This window comes from Brachyhypopomus gauderio, chromosome 4 (assembly GCF_052324685.1).
Source record: "Brachyhypopomus gauderio isolate BG-103 chromosome 4, BGAUD_0.2, whole genome shotgun sequence".
NCBI classification, from domain to species: Eukaryota; Metazoa; Chordata; class Actinopteri; order Gymnotiformes; family Hypopomidae; genus Brachyhypopomus; species Brachyhypopomus gauderio.
Genome location: NC_135214.1, coordinates 18,373,136 through 18,388,541, shown reverse-complemented (window position 1 = coordinate 18,388,541; position 15,406 = coordinate 18,373,136). Strand labels below are relative to the sequence as shown.

General features: G+C 47.4%; 1 long non-coding RNA gene across 3 annotated transcripts; it reads left to right on the top strand.

Moving 5' to 3' along the window:
* Positions 1–1,996: 1,996 nt before the first annotated feature.
* LOC143511623 (uncharacterized) lies at positions 1,997–15,406 on the top strand. 3 transcript variants are annotated; one of them, XR_013130196.1, is made up of 3 exons: positions 1,997–2,490; positions 6,071–6,217; positions 11,006–15,406. It is a non-coding gene; the product is annotated as an uncharacterized LOC143511623 (long non-coding RNA). The 3 variants fall into 3 exon arrangements; XR_013130198.1 differs by lacking the exon at positions 11,006–15,406 and adding an exon at positions 6,467–6,672; XR_013130197.1 differs by lacking the exon at positions 1,997–2,490 and adding an exon at positions 4,879–5,012.

Below are 15,406 nucleotides of genomic sequence, written 5' to 3'. Positions count from 1 at the left end.
TCTCTGTGCTCTTTGCTCAAGAGAGCTAGCGGTAATGAGGAGTAGAGACATTAGAATAACTAATGAAGAAGATGAAGGTGACAGAGATTACAGACCTCATCCATGTAATATATTATCTCACCCTCTCTCTCTCTCTGTCTCTCTCTCTCTCTTGCTATTGTTATAAATTCATTAAGCAGGTATCTTGAACAAGCGGTTTCAGATTCCTGTAGAGAAGACTGCATGTATTGAGTTGTGTGCTCAGACTAACCCTAACCCTAACCCTAGGCATCCATTAACTTCATGTCACTAGAAGCATCACTGGAAACTCCTGCAAATCCTGACACTCAGACCAACCCGTTGGGATGTCCAGGTTATAGGTTACATTGATATACTGTTTCACAGCCTGTCTAGAATGGCTGTGTTGAGTTCTCTAACCCTGCTCAGAGTAGTAAACAGTGCTGTTTATGCTATCTAGAGTTCAGTCAGGTCTGTGTGTGTGTGTAGAGGTGCACAGAGGGTAAATGTGTCAGCCTGGGGCAGCAGTCGCTCTGCTGAACCTCACATATCACCAGGTCACGCAGTCACCCTCTATCTCTCCGCTCCGCTCCTGACCCCAGATCAGCCTGTGAAGCACCCAGACTCCCTCACAGCCAGTGAGAGCACATCTGGCACTACTGCAACTTACCGCTACGGACTACAGCCCGCATAAACCCAAACTCTGTTCAGTCATATATAACGGCTGTGTCCAGGTTGAGAAGTAACTCCGTTCTGAATGCAGTTTTCTATGCAGAACTGGCCCCAGGTTAATACCTGACCTAGCTAAGGTAGCAGCTATTTTTAGCCAAAGATGGGACCTTCGGTGCGAGGGGTGAAGGCTGATGGCACCGAGTAACCACAGCGACAGCTGGTGCAGAGCAGCCATCACACTTCCTGTGAGATGAGATGCATTCACAAACATCATCTCCTTCTCTCACAGGACAGTATGAGCAGCTCAAATCTTTGCTGTCTTAAAAACAGTCCCGTTGAACACTGAGAACGGGTTGGAGTAAATACAAATGCAGCGTTCAAACGTACAACTCATGCGGAATTGTTTTTTTTTATCTACCAAATGATTGGAACATTAAGTGTGGTTTTGATAAGTTCAGTATATAGTTCTGGGTGGCACTCAGTGTGTTCTGCAGGCCAAAGTGATCACAGCAGCAGAAGGAGGTATGATATATTCTCCTATGCACAGAATAAATCCAAGGACTACATTGGCTTGCATGCTGTCAGCATCTCTATTATACTGCAGAGTGGTGTAGAGCATAGTGTCACCGTGACCAAGAAGGGGGTGGGCGGAGTCTAGTGGAGGGGTGGGGCTGGGGGTGATGGAGGACGAGGAACAGTTTAAGAGGGGAAAACAGAAGAGGAAAAGAAGGTGTGTTGTCAGCCCCCCCCCCCCCCCCCCCCCCCCCCCCCCGCGAGCGCAACGCGGTCCAGTGGGACGAGGAGCTACAGCAGGCGTGCAGAGTGACATTCGGCCCGATAGAGGACACCGTCTCACTGGAGACCCTCAGTTCGGCACAAAACACACATACATGCACACACACACACACACACACAAGTATTGGCTGTGTGGAACTGGGTAAGGCGGTGTTTGTGTCCCGCGGGGGAAGGCTGTTAGGGCAGAACTACCACACTGGCACATTTTCTCCAGCATATATTACACAGGCAGACAAACAAGCCATGCAAAATGTGGAGTGTGTGTGTGTGTGTGTGTGTAGACAGGGCCTGTGTTGCGGGTGGAGGGGGAGGGGAGAGGTGAGCTCTGATGGTAATATAACCATATGCTGGCTGTTAACAGAACGAAAAGTAAAGACATCACCATGATCCATCTTCATTAGAATGTTTCTCTCTCTTTTCTGCACCTTGGTGGTGATGAGCTGCAGGGTCACCTCCTCCCGAGCGCTGTCTCCATCACCTCCTCCCGAGCGCCGTCTCCATCACCTCCTCCCGAGCGCCGTCTCCATCACCTCCTCCCGAGCGCTGTCTCCATCACCTCCTCCCGAGCGCTGTCTCCATCACCTCCTCCTGAGCGCCGTCTCCATCACCTCCTCGCCTCCTCCCGCCTCCTGCAGCATGCTCGCCACCCGACTGCCCCGCTCCCTTCCTGTCTCCTCTCTCTCTCACCCTTTCTCTTCCTGTCTCCCTCCGTCTTCCCTTTTCCCTCTTCCTGTCTTTCACGTTCTATCCCTCCCTCACTCCTCTCGTCTGCCTTCGCTGCTCTTCTCACTGGCGTTAACACTGTGGTATTGTACGGAGGCCCGGAGGCCCGGGAGGCCGCGGGCCCATTCGGTGGCTGGTGTATGGCGGTACTGTGTGACGTGCTGCCCCGTGTGGCCTTCTGCACCTCCACACTGGCTGCTTTTCAAGGGCGTCGCTGGAGCCCTGCGAACCTGACGCTACCCACCGAGTGATGCATCGCCCGCCCCCACACACAGACTGAGACGTTTAGTCCAGCACTGAGAGGTACTACTGTTCACACACATGTACTCAATCACATGCCAGAAGCTGAGAACTGATGTACACACACACACACACACACACACACACACACACACACACACACACACACACACACACACACACACACACACACACACACACACACATACACACACACACACTCACACTCACACACACACACACACGCACACACTCACACACACACACACACACGCACACACACACACACACACACACACACACACATTAGGGCTGCACAATGAGTCGTTTGTTAATTGATATCAAAATGTTTCAGGAGTAGCTGCAGTTTGCAGATTGACAATATGATGAATCACAAGTTTTTTTTATTATGTGCGGTGAACATGGTGACTAAACTCAGAGGCTACAAATAAGTAGTCTGTTGGGGTCTGGTCTGATTCATAGAGGCCAGCACATGTAAGGGTAGGCCCCTCTGTGTGTGTGTTTGTGTGTGTGTGTGTGCATGAAGAATCTCCCTGTATAAACACACTGAGGAAAGTGCACAAATGAAAAGAGGTTTTATCTCTCTCATCAAGCGGTAACACGGAAGAGGCTAAGCGCCACACTGTCACAATAATTACATGATTTATGTCATTCTGCAGCCCACAGGCCGTTGTGCATCGCTTTGCCTGCTGATTCATGGGGAAAGTCTGAAGCACCTTCGCAGGGCACATCTAAAGAATTACCTTGATTCATACAGCGATGTTTGTCTAAATAAATGGGGGGTGATCAATCTTAAGAGCGGCCGGTAAAGTTTGTTTCTGCTCCTCCGGCTCCTGACAGTCTGAGGGATGAGTCTGAGGGCATCAGAAGAGAGCGCGTAATCAACGAATAAGCAAAAAAATGTGGCCACCCCCCACCACACACACGCGAACATTCCTTCGTAGCTTTCGATTGCGTACGATGATTATTTTTAATTCATACTAATTCGTGAAATGTAGCGGAAGCCCGTGGGAGATGGACTGTGTGTGCCGTAAAAATGAAAGTGTGTAACGGCACAGGGGCTCGGGCAGTTACAGGGGAGCGTGTTTCTCGGCTGTGGCGAGGCGTGTGTGTTGGTTGGGGGGCATACATTAATTATAGCGCTCGCAGGAACTGCCCTGGCACGGCACCGACATACCGCGCTTCGCTACCTCCGCTCTGAGGGGGTTTCTTAACCTACCGTTTCACACACGTTAGTCCAGTCATGGCGGAGGACATAAGGTTGTGTGTGTGTGTGTGAGGGGGTTTCTTAACCTAACGTTTCACACACGTTAGTCCAGTCATGCCGGAGGACATAAGGTTGTGTGTGTGTGTGTGTGTGTGTGTGTGTGTGAGAGAGAGAGAGAGAGAGAGAGAGAGAGAGAGAGAGAGAGAGAGAGAGAGAGAGAGAGAGAGAGAGAGAGAGAGAGAGAGAGAGCACTATAATAAAGAGCTGAAAGCTGGGTATGTAAATGATGAGATGATGTGATTAATTTGCAAGTGATTTAAAAAGAACAGTGGGGTGTGAAAGAGATTCCTAGAACTAGGGCATTATGGGATGGATAAAGGTCTGAAATGGCGAGCTCCTCCCTCTCTCTCTCGGTGGTTTCTCAGCTTTACGGAGTGGCTCGGGGCAGGAATATTCCGTCTATGTGCGTTGCCTCCTGCCCGGTTGCATGACAGTATCTCACAGTATCTGGACACACTGCCTCTGTTGTCATTGATAATGTGGGTTTATCTGAGCCATGCGCGGTGCGCAGCTCGGTTCCGCGCGCTTGTGCGCGTGCTGTGCGCTGGTTTAGAGGCTCACTCGTCTGCCCTTGGACACATTTCCCACGTAGCAGCCACGACTTTGTACGGACGACTTTGTGTTTCCGGGAAAAGACTATCCACACATTACATCTAATGCGTCTCAGGCGGTGGTCTTATAACCGTATCAAGCGGTATGAATATGAGACTTAGGACGAGTACGCGCAGACATCCACGTCACTCACGTCCATTCTGCTCGTACACAGTTGAATCTTATTTGTATGCTTTTGTATAAACAAATAACTGATTGAAAATCTATTTCTAATTCGTCTGAGTTAACCTCACTTATCTGAGTGGATAGTGTTGAAAACGTTAAGTAAGGATAAACGTAAAACAACAATTTTCCATGAGCCGTCTCAGTACCATCGTGGACTGTCGTCACCTCTTATCTCATTACTGCCTGGTGACCGTTTTATTGCTCCATATCGCCTGATTTGCATTTTAACGAAATGCTAATGTAATCGACCTGTCTGTTTGCTGCATGCTCTGTGAGGATCATACCTGTTCCTCTGACCTGCACAGATCTGCAACCGCTTGGCACGAGCCTGGGCTCTCATGAATATTTATGAGCGACTGCATTCCTGCAGTGCTTCGCCATATCCAGCTATGTTTTACCTGCAGTACCTCATATTATAAAACCGTCCAATTAGAACGGTATCACTGTATCATTACACGGGCTGCTGACCAGATGAAATGAGCTTCACCCTCGGTACGGCAGCACCGGGCCTTTCGCGAAGGTAAACAGAACTAAACACGCAGGTCATTTAGGTGTAGCGCGTATCAGCCTTGCTTCACCACATATATGATTCATTCTTCTATCACGGAGGTATGTAAACTGTGTTTTTAGAGATATCTCTACAGAACGTCTCCTAACTGTGTTGGCCGTGATTGCATATCGCACTTTTGCCACTTATCACGAAATGGGCTCATGTGTCACTGAAATTGTTTTGAACTGGAAAATGAGATCAAACGGAAAGCAACACCTGAAGGGTTATGAAATGCAGCATAATTAATCAAATTACTGATTTGGAAATTGTAGCCAAGCATGAAACTGAAGCGCAGCTGCTACAGTTTGTTCGCAAGCATTTCAGTAGCACTGTTTTGTGTCGCTTGAATTTTTTACGTGTTGCTCTAGTATTAAACTGAATGAAATATGAGAGTTTAGGATATGAATAATGCTTTGTGCAAGTTTGAATGATTGTGTGGACTGTATATTTTCGTGTTGACAGCTTGAGTGGGTTGTTAATGTGGTGCCAGAGGCGATGCTGTTGATTTCGCGTGTGTGTGTGTGTGTGTGTGTGTGTGTGTGTGTGTGTGTGTGTGTGTGTGTGTGGGTGTGTGTGTGTGTGTGTGTGCGCCTGTGCGCGTGTGTGTTCCTGACTGACAGGGACATGCTCCTAAAGCTCACTGTCATACGAGTTTCAGCAATTACATGTCAGACTCAGCTAGGAGCCAGACACTGAACAGAACCCATAATCTCCAGCAGAGACACATTTTCCACCGCTCATATACCGCATAGGTACTGGAGTTTATAGAGTGCATCAAATGTATAGGCTTACTGTACATTCCTGGATTCATTTCCACATATCAGGTCTAAAATGAGCCTTGTGAAGATCATTGCAATGCACTGTATCTTTATGGCACTCAGGGTACCACTGGACCGTGATCTGAAACATGCAACATTTATCTTTGTTTCCTTATGGTGAAGAAATGCTACATGCAACCAGCATGTCCAGTAGCACATGTGTTCTTGGCAGGCTGCTAACAAGCTCTCTGATTTGTTTTGTTTCCCCAGATTAAGCGGAGTTACAGCACCCACGATGGCCGTTTGAAGACTGCTCTAATGTGCAGCGATGTGCTTAATGAGCAGTTAGAGGTGCATTGCGCTATTACTTATGTTCAAACTCACGTTGGCGCCGTCCCATTCGAAGCTTTTATGAGTGTAAGTCTTCACCATTCCATTGATTTCGCTGATGTGTCTTTTTAGTGTGGGCTAACACCACGATGCTGGATTGGTATTAGAGGGCCCTTTATGGTGTGTAGAAATAGGCAGGCAGCCCCAGATATGGACTGTGTGTGTGTGTGGTGGAGGGGGAAGGGGGGGAACACATAGTTGCTTTCACTCTTCATCTCTCTCTCTCTCTCTCTCTCTCTCTCTCTCTCTCTCTCTCTCCCTCTCTCGCTCTCGCAGCGAGACGTAAAGTGACTATGGCGGCCCTCATCATACACAGTGGCAGTGGTCTGATGGTTATTGCAGGGTCCCTGCCCCGCATGTCAACCACCCACCAAATAACTCCAGTCATTTTCTCCTGCGCTATTACCATGCGGGCCCTGCCCACACGCCCATTATTCCAGCTACCGCACCGGAGCGGGGCGAGGAGGAGCCACCTGGGAGGAGAGGAGTAACGGAGAGAGACGGAGGAGAAGGAAGCGCGGGGTGGGGTGGGGGGGTCAGATGAGGATGAGAGGGAGTAGGAATGGGGGTGGAAATGGTGGACTCAGCTCTTTCCCTGAGAAGATGCACAACCATCTGGGCAGAGGCGGGCGGGCGTCTGGTCGTCGCCGAACGGGGCGGAGTGTGATGTGGCAGCGCGTGATTGGCACTGCCAGCCGCCCGTGTTTATGATGTATGAGCCCCCTGCAGTGGTGTTGTCACCTGCACCGTGTTGGGGAGGCACGCTTCTCACTTCATCTGTTCCAGAGTCTGCCCCGCACCACATGCTGCAGCTGCATGACACATGCAGTGTATGCACCACACCAGTATGTTACCCACACTGCACTGGTACTGCACCAGCACACTGCACACACACACACACACACACACACACACCACCCACACTGAATACGTGCTGCACCAACACTGCTCCCGTACCTCACTCGTATTATACACACACTGCACACACACTACACCTGCACAACACACACACTGCACACACACTACACCTGCACAACACACACACTGGACTTGCACTGTACCGTACAGTTTGACCACATCAATTGAGGCACAGGTAGAAAATAGAATTTTAAAGGATTACCCTCAAGAATTAATTAAGAAGAATAAAAATGTTGTCTTAATGTGTAAAAGTAAAAAGGAATTAACATGTTTGGGCCCATATTATGTAGGGCCCATAGTAACTATCTTTTTACTTATTTGTTTCTTTTGTGTAAACCAGACTGTGAAATTTGTCCCATAAAACCATATTACATAGATACTAATGTGTGTGTGTGTGTGTGTGTGTGTGTGTGTGTGTGTGTGTGTGTGTGTGTGTGTGTGTGTGTGTGTGTGTGTGTGTAACATTACATATGCATGCATGTGTGTTTGTCTGTGTTTGTGTTAAGATGTTACACTTAATCCTCTCCTCTGTTAGCCTGTCCTGCCCAGTGGTGCCAAAATGATCATCGCTGTACCAGCAGGTGATAAATAACACTCCCCGCTATGATTAATACAGCTCACCAGAGAGAGGGATAGAGAGAGAAAGAGAGAGGGAGAGAGGGATAGAGAGAGTGAGAGAAAGAAAGGGAGAGAGCAGGATAGAGAGAGGGATAGAGTGAGGGATAGAGAGGGACTGATGAAGGGATAGAGGGAGGGATATAGAGGGATAGAGGGAGGGATAAAGAGGGATAGAGAGAGGGATAGAGGGAGCAAAAAAGCAAAATAAACTTGAACACAACTGGCAGAGAAGCAGGGGATAATTGTTGTGGGTACCATGGAAACTGAACTGGGAAGGAAGAAGATGGGGGGGGGGGGGGGTCAACCCCCCCCTTTGTTTGTGTGTCCTCTGAGAGTTCATTACACACCACTGTACTCACGTAGCTCTTTCTTATCCTTTATTGCCCCTTTAAGCCCCCACACACATATAAAGAGACAGAGTTATAGCACAACACTGCACTTTTTATACACAGTGTATTTATAGTAAACATAAATTAGTGTTGCTGGTGGTCTGGGGTGGTTTGTTGTGGCCTAAGTCTTTTCTAGATTTTTCATTTTGCTCACGGAGTTTGGTCACCTCTTATTTTTCTTTATAATACACAAATAGTTAAAGCACAGTATTAGCTCGGACATGAGTTAATGTTATGTTTCTTTTTTAATAATGGACTATCAGAGGAATGCCCCTTCACCACATACAGCTCTACCTTAACCCCTCACCTGCTGTTAAGCTCCTCCATTTTGATTGGCTGAGAACCTTCAGACAGACGATTGATGGGAGCTGTCTTGCCCAGTCCTAGTTGAGCGTCGCTGTGCCCTCAGAGTCTGGTCCAGTGACTGACCTCTCCGGGGTTGAGACTGTGGTCACTCAGGCCAGTAATGACTTCACAGCTTATGGGTAAATATGAGCGGGTGGTAATTGAGCGCAGTGTGTGAGCGGGAGAACCGGCTCTCCAGAAGCCCACAGGCCAGGCTTTGTGTGGCTGGCAGGATGGGCTGGTGTCACACAGAGGGCGATGTTGTGGCAGCATGACCCGCACAAACCTCCAGGGTTAAGTGGTGTCAGGACGCAAGCGCAATAGACCTGCCTGTGGGCTAGGCCTGAACTCCAGGGTCTGAACCCGCAGCTCACTGCGTCCATAATGTCATCTCGGGGAACGAGATAAAGAGCAAAAGGGACCAAACTGGCTGCACTCGGAAAGATCCGAATGGATATGACTTTTGCATTTATAGCATGTAATGAGGCATGTACCATTCGTTCCTTGTGCTGACTTTAGCCAAGGCTTGGAATTCTCTGATGACATCTAATCTTGATGACCCTGCACCTTTTAAAAACCTCTGTTTGGTTTGACGCTGTTAATTGTGTGTGTGCTTCTGTGGGTTTCTGTGCAGAGCAGTTATGCTAGCTCCTAACTGCAAATGTGACTGGTGTCAGTCACAGACAGCTTCTGGTTCCTGCTGCTCTCCTGTTCTGCTTGTCCACAGCTCCGGCGTCCCAGCCACCACCACACGTTCGCATGCTAATGCGTGCAAGCGGCTAATCTGCTTGTAATCTCAAAATGTCGCTGTTGTCAGGCGGCCATGTTCTGCGCTCACACTCTCCTCCAGGGAGCGCTAGCAAAAGCCAGCATGATAACTCGCTTTAACACGTAACGCTAATTTACACCCGCTGTGTGGCTCAGGAGTTGGAGTGGGAGCCTGTGTCCTGCATATGTGTGTGTGTGTGTGTGTGTGTGTGTGTGTGTGTGTGTGTGTGAGTGTGTGTGTGTATTAGAAGGGCTCATAACCCACAGAAGAGGCTTTGTACTACATCAAAGCAAAGGAAGTTCCCGAACTCTCCCACTGTACTGCACAGATCAGCCGCTCAGCTAATCTTTCAAGTCCAAACTGAAGGCGGAAAGCAGGAGACAATGGGGCCTATGCTCCTTAACCCCAGCCTGGCTCCCACTCATTTGTCTGTGTTGAACCACTTTAGGATGATGATGTCCAATCAGTCAGTGCACCAGGCCTGCTGCTTGCACTAACAGCTGACCCCGGCTTGGCCCCTGCGGCTCAGTTCGCAGACGGCTCCGTTCGAGGGCATTCCGTCAACATGCAAGGTCTCTATTGTAGTGCGACTGACAAAAACCAGCGCGTCCGGACCTGGCCTGGCCTGGCCACGTTACGGCAGGGCTGGAACAGCAGAACGGTGGTGGTGGCGCTGATGTCGCGGAGGAAACTGTGGGGAGTTGTGCGGGAGCCAGAAGCCGGTCTGCTCCGGTGAAATCAAATCAGCGTCTGGTTCAGCGTCTGGCTTCGGAGTGCGGTGGTGGCTGGTTCCATAAGGATTCCAGAATGTCAGCTCAATCAATGGTGCAGCTTTTAGTAGCAAAGTTGGAAAAGAAAATAGAGAGAGAGAGAGAGAGAGAGAGAGAGAGAGAGAGAGAGAGAGAGAGAGGTGCGGGTGGGGGGATGGAGCCCTGACCAGTGTGAGCACTGGTGGGTTAAGTGAGAAGTGTAATGGAGAGTTCTCTGGGTGCACTGGTGAAGGCCACATCAGCTGCTGGCATTTTTGTAACTACATTAAACAAACCCTCGGAAGGCCTCAATGATGCATGCAATCTTAATTTTTATTACCGCAATTTATTATACACTCCCCCAGCTAATGACAGATCCAACTGTCATTAACAGATTAATTATAATTTCCCCCTGTGTGTGCACTCTGAGACAGCGCACACACAATGTATGTGTGTGTGTTTGTGTGCTTGAATGCATGTAGGTGTGTGTGTGTGTGTGTGTGTGTGTGTGTGTGTGTGTGTGTGTGTGTGTGTGTGTGTGTGTGTGTGTGTGTATGTACAGGGTGCAGTAACAATGTTTGAATCAAGACTTGGCAAACCAGGTGCCTCAGAGCTTGTAATGTCCTGGAATACATTCTAATTAAAAGAATTAGATAAACACAGACATAAGGTAAGATGGCGGATACTTTTCCTCCGCTCGAGGGCTCTGTCTCTGTGTAAACAAAGCCAGACAACTGAACAATTACTGCCATACTTTTGCTTCTGTTCCATAACCTCATTTGCCATATTACATCTCTCTGTTATGCTTGTATTTGAAGCCTCTCTTTCAGCCCTGTGCTCTGTTATGAGCTGGGTAGATTCATCTGTTCTCCCGAGGCCTTCCTGGCATGTAGGGTGAATATAAAAGCCATGGTCTTCAGCTCTGCATTTCAGTCTCCTGTCTTCCATCTGTCTAACTGTCTGTCTGTCTGTCTTCTTCCTTCTCTCCTTTCTGTCTTTCTCTGCCTCATTCCCTCGGTCCCCACAGGCTCTCTCAGTGTGCCCCGCGGGTCGAGCAAATGGAGCGGCTCCTGACACCACTATCAAAGTGCAGAGAGGGCCGGAGATGTGTCCCCGGCTTCACCTACCGCTGGGCCTCTGGCTTCAGGGCTGACCTGGCCCGACCCTGGCCTGCTCCAGCGGGAAGCCTCTCTCCCCCACCTCCCCTCCAGAAGGCCACGAGTGAACCTGGCCCATCGTATGATACAGTACACACTCTGACCACATACCGTAGGAAGGATCACATTCTACAGAAAGGATTATAAATCACCAACAGCTAGACATGATGTACTGCCGTGCTAGAGCTGTCCCACTCCATTAGAATATCTGTGCTACATCAGGTAGCCTTTACTTAGGGCAGATAATCTATCACTGAGATTTTATTATAACCTTTAGTAGATACGTTTTCAGTTTCCTCTGTAGTATGCACATAGAGATCAAAGAGGGGCCTGTAGTGGTGCCTTCTGAAGAGTTTAGTTTTGGCTCTTTGCTTCTGATATGATATTATGATGTTGGAGTTGTGTGGTAAGCTTACCGTTGCAATGTTTCCATGGGGTCCAAGCCTGCGTTAGACTACGATTTCATCATGATTGATATCGGTCTTTGTGCTAGATCAAAGCAACTGATATATTTGGATCTGCTGTAGTGACGTTACTAATAGATTTACTCCTGTGCCTTGTAGTGTGGGTGACTGATAGATTTTGTCCTCCTACACTTGTGCCGGTGATTGATTTGCCATGTGTTGCAGCGACTCTGGTAAGAAGCAAGTCGGGCACGGTGACAGAGGCACGACAGAACTGGCTCAGGTCCTTGCAGAGAGAGAAATATAGAGTGAGCTAGAGAGAGAGAGAGAGAGAGAGAGAGAAAGAGAGAGAGAGAGAGAGAGAGAGAGAGAGAAACACCTGGGAAGAGGCTCTGGGGAACAGGAGAGGAGCGGTGCGAGGAGTTTGGCCATCTCGGCTGTTCACGCAACGCCGTGGGCTGGTTCCCGTCGCAGCTCCGAGCTCCCACACTGAGCAAGCGGCGTTTTCAAAGGTCACCGGCAGCCATTCACGCGTTGGGATTCCCGCTCCCCGTGCAAGAGCGCAGAACACGCGTTATTAGGTCTGTTAAAGCGTAGAGGTGACCCGCTCACAGGGCCAATACGGCACTCTGCAACTCTCAAACTTTATTCCCACCACTGCTGTCTGCAACGACAGGAGCGTTTTTAATGTTTGAGGCTGTTATCGCACTATTCCTCAAATACAAACACTTCTGTGGTTCTTGCATGTATACAACTGCAGTAATATGCATGTTGTGTTTAATGCGTTTGATTAGGACTACTATGAGAATAAGCGCATTATGAAATATTAAATGAGAGTGTGTGGCAAAAGCAATAAAAGTGCAGTAAGGGAGTGTGACAGACCAAGGTGGAGGATGTATGTGCTGCACCTCCCAGATGAACACACTGAGACTAATACTAGCGGGATTCATGTTTCATTTATGTACCCACACTCACTGCCAGGGGAGGAGGAGGGGGGGCTTCATTAAAGATTAATTAAGACAAATGCAGGGACAACACTCACCTCCAGCCGCTTCACTGATCCAAACACTCTGGACACACGCGCGTATGCACACACACACACACACACTCACACGCACATGCACACGCATACACGCGCACTAACTAATTCTGAAAAGAAAGGCAAAAGAGTGATGTGAGATCCAAAGATGGACAGAAACGGATTGACCACAGGGTACTGCTTACCTCCTAAAGCCCACTAACAAAGACTGAGGAGAAGAAACCGGAAAACCCATAGGAGATTAAACTGAGATGGAGTGTGTGGTGAGGATTGGACCACTGTCGTTTTGACGGAATGGATCAGGTTGTCATGGTGTGGGCACTATTTATGCCACAGCTTAAACCACATTTTACCATGTTATTTGTTCCTGCAGACAATTCATACACAATAAAGGTATTATTGTCTTTATGTGACAGTAGACGCAAGTTTAAATTTGTATGAAGTTAATGTGGGTTGACATTATGAAGACCGTGAGATTCCTGAGGTGTCATCCAGTCTGACAACATCAGGCAGAAACACCGGGGCCATTACCATCCTTTGCTGCTTGGCTGAGGAGCTGTTGTCTTTCCGCCTGTTTGCAGCAGGATATTACAGCACAAGCTCCCTCGTGCTCACTCTGAACAAGCCCTGAACTGCCGAGCGCTCCCACAAAGAGCTATGGAAACCGGGCATTGTTCCATCCTGTAATATCCCTTATGGCTGAGACAGAGGGGGAGGGAAAGAGAGAGAGAGAGACAGAGAGAGTGAGACTGACCTTATTGTAGACTGAGAAATACCTCAGAGTAAAACTCTACTTAATCAGGCTGTAATCAGATCAATAGGGAGGGTCACATGCACTGCAGGGCTTCTGTTAGTGGCCCGGCACTCACACAGATGAAGGACTACACTGATACCATCCCCAGGAACCAAAGCACTTCTACTGTCTGTCCCCCAAATCGCCCTCCCAACACACACACACACACACACACACACACACACACACACACGAAATAAACGCTGCCATTTCAAATTTGGCTCTCCATCAAGCGTCAGTGGCAGTATATACTGAGGACCCCAGACTTATCCTGTGATAAAAAAAAAATCAAATGTTTGTGAGGCTAGCCATGTGTTTTGGGTTCTCTGGTAAATCCTGGACTTAAGGGGAGGGATGTGGGCCGTTATTATACAGTTTTGGACACAAATTGCACGATCGATTTGTGATACAGTGAGTCAGAAGTGATTGATGAAGTGCCTAGGCTGCTCACACACACCTCCGAGCCCCACACACTCGCCACAGTACACTAAACTACTGCACACAGCTAACTATGACAGTCCTCACACTTACAGTTGATACCATGTATTATATAGAGAGAGAGAGCAGTAACCTGTGACACTAATATAGTATTATAATATTATACGTAGCATACATCAGCATTGTTTTGGTTTAGAATGTGCGCAATTCAGTATATTTACTTTGAATTTATCCATAAATCAAATAAACTCAAATAATAATTAGAATGATTATTTTTATTATTATTACTATTTGATTAAGTCTACATGTATTCGAATCTTTTGCTGTTTGGGGTTAGGTTCTGCAACAAAGCCTTACTGATTCAATTTCAGAGACAGAGAGAATGAGGTAAAGAATTAGAGAGAGAGGGTGTGATGTGGTTGCACTGTACAAAGCCACTCAGATGCTGAGGCTACAAAAGAAATCCATTGTCTTGGTTCTGCCTTAGCACTGACAGAAATTAAATTGTGTCCAAGGACTTTTTATATAGCAGCACAAGGTCTGAGACAATATTGCCAGTGGCTTGCAACTCTGCTCCAAACACACAGTCCTGTCTCTGTTTGCACTGAGACATAAGACTGCACATTCCTCTCTGTCTCCAGAAATCTATAAGACTCCCATTTAACTCTAGACAGAGAGTTCCCTGTGTGACTGCAAGAAAATACTGTATATCTAAATTTAATGACCCCGCAAGGCTGTTGCTAAGGGTTACTGAGAAACACACAGACATTAGAGATTTTTAATGGAAAGATATGCTTGGTCCATCAAATGTGGCCGAATCTTCTTTGTGATGAATCATCAAATTTTAATTTTTAATTAAATTTTTATTTGATTCTAGTGGTTTAAGTCTGAATTTACATTAAAGAAAGCATGCACAGATTTCAGGTCATAGTATGAACAGAATGGCAGTAAATTTCAGCCTCTCATTCATGTGACTTGAGCTGTACAGTAGAGAAACACACAAAAGCTCATTTAGTGTCTATATTTGCACTGGTCCTTGGACAGCTACTGAGACATGCTAGAACAGATTCTTATTTCAACAGGCAATAAAACACATTGCAGAATATGTTCACTTTAGCATTTGTCTTTCATATTTACAATCGCTGCCCTACAGGCAGAAACCGCTTTGCTCCATCTTGATAAAACATCATTTCTCAGCATGTTTCAACATGAAATCAGGATAACATTGTGCATGTTTGATTAACTGTAGCTGAATTTGCAAGTAATCAACATTAGCCATCTCCCACATGCTAAAGAATTGTTAACTGGTTCATTTTTGATTGAAATGCCAATTTCAACAATACTTCAACATACTGAATACAATTTAAGCTAATATCTACATAGAATGATGTTGTATTCCCAGACATTAATGAGTAATATTTAGGTTTCCATCATAATTACATATATTTCTGTGTATACAGAAATATTTATTTCCCAGATTTGCTAATGGTTTCTTCGGTGCTTACCATCTCGGGAATGGAGCAACATTCAAGTCCAGTTTGAACGTGGGAGTGTGATTAGCTCTAATGTTCTGTCCAGGAAGTGCACAGGAAGTGAT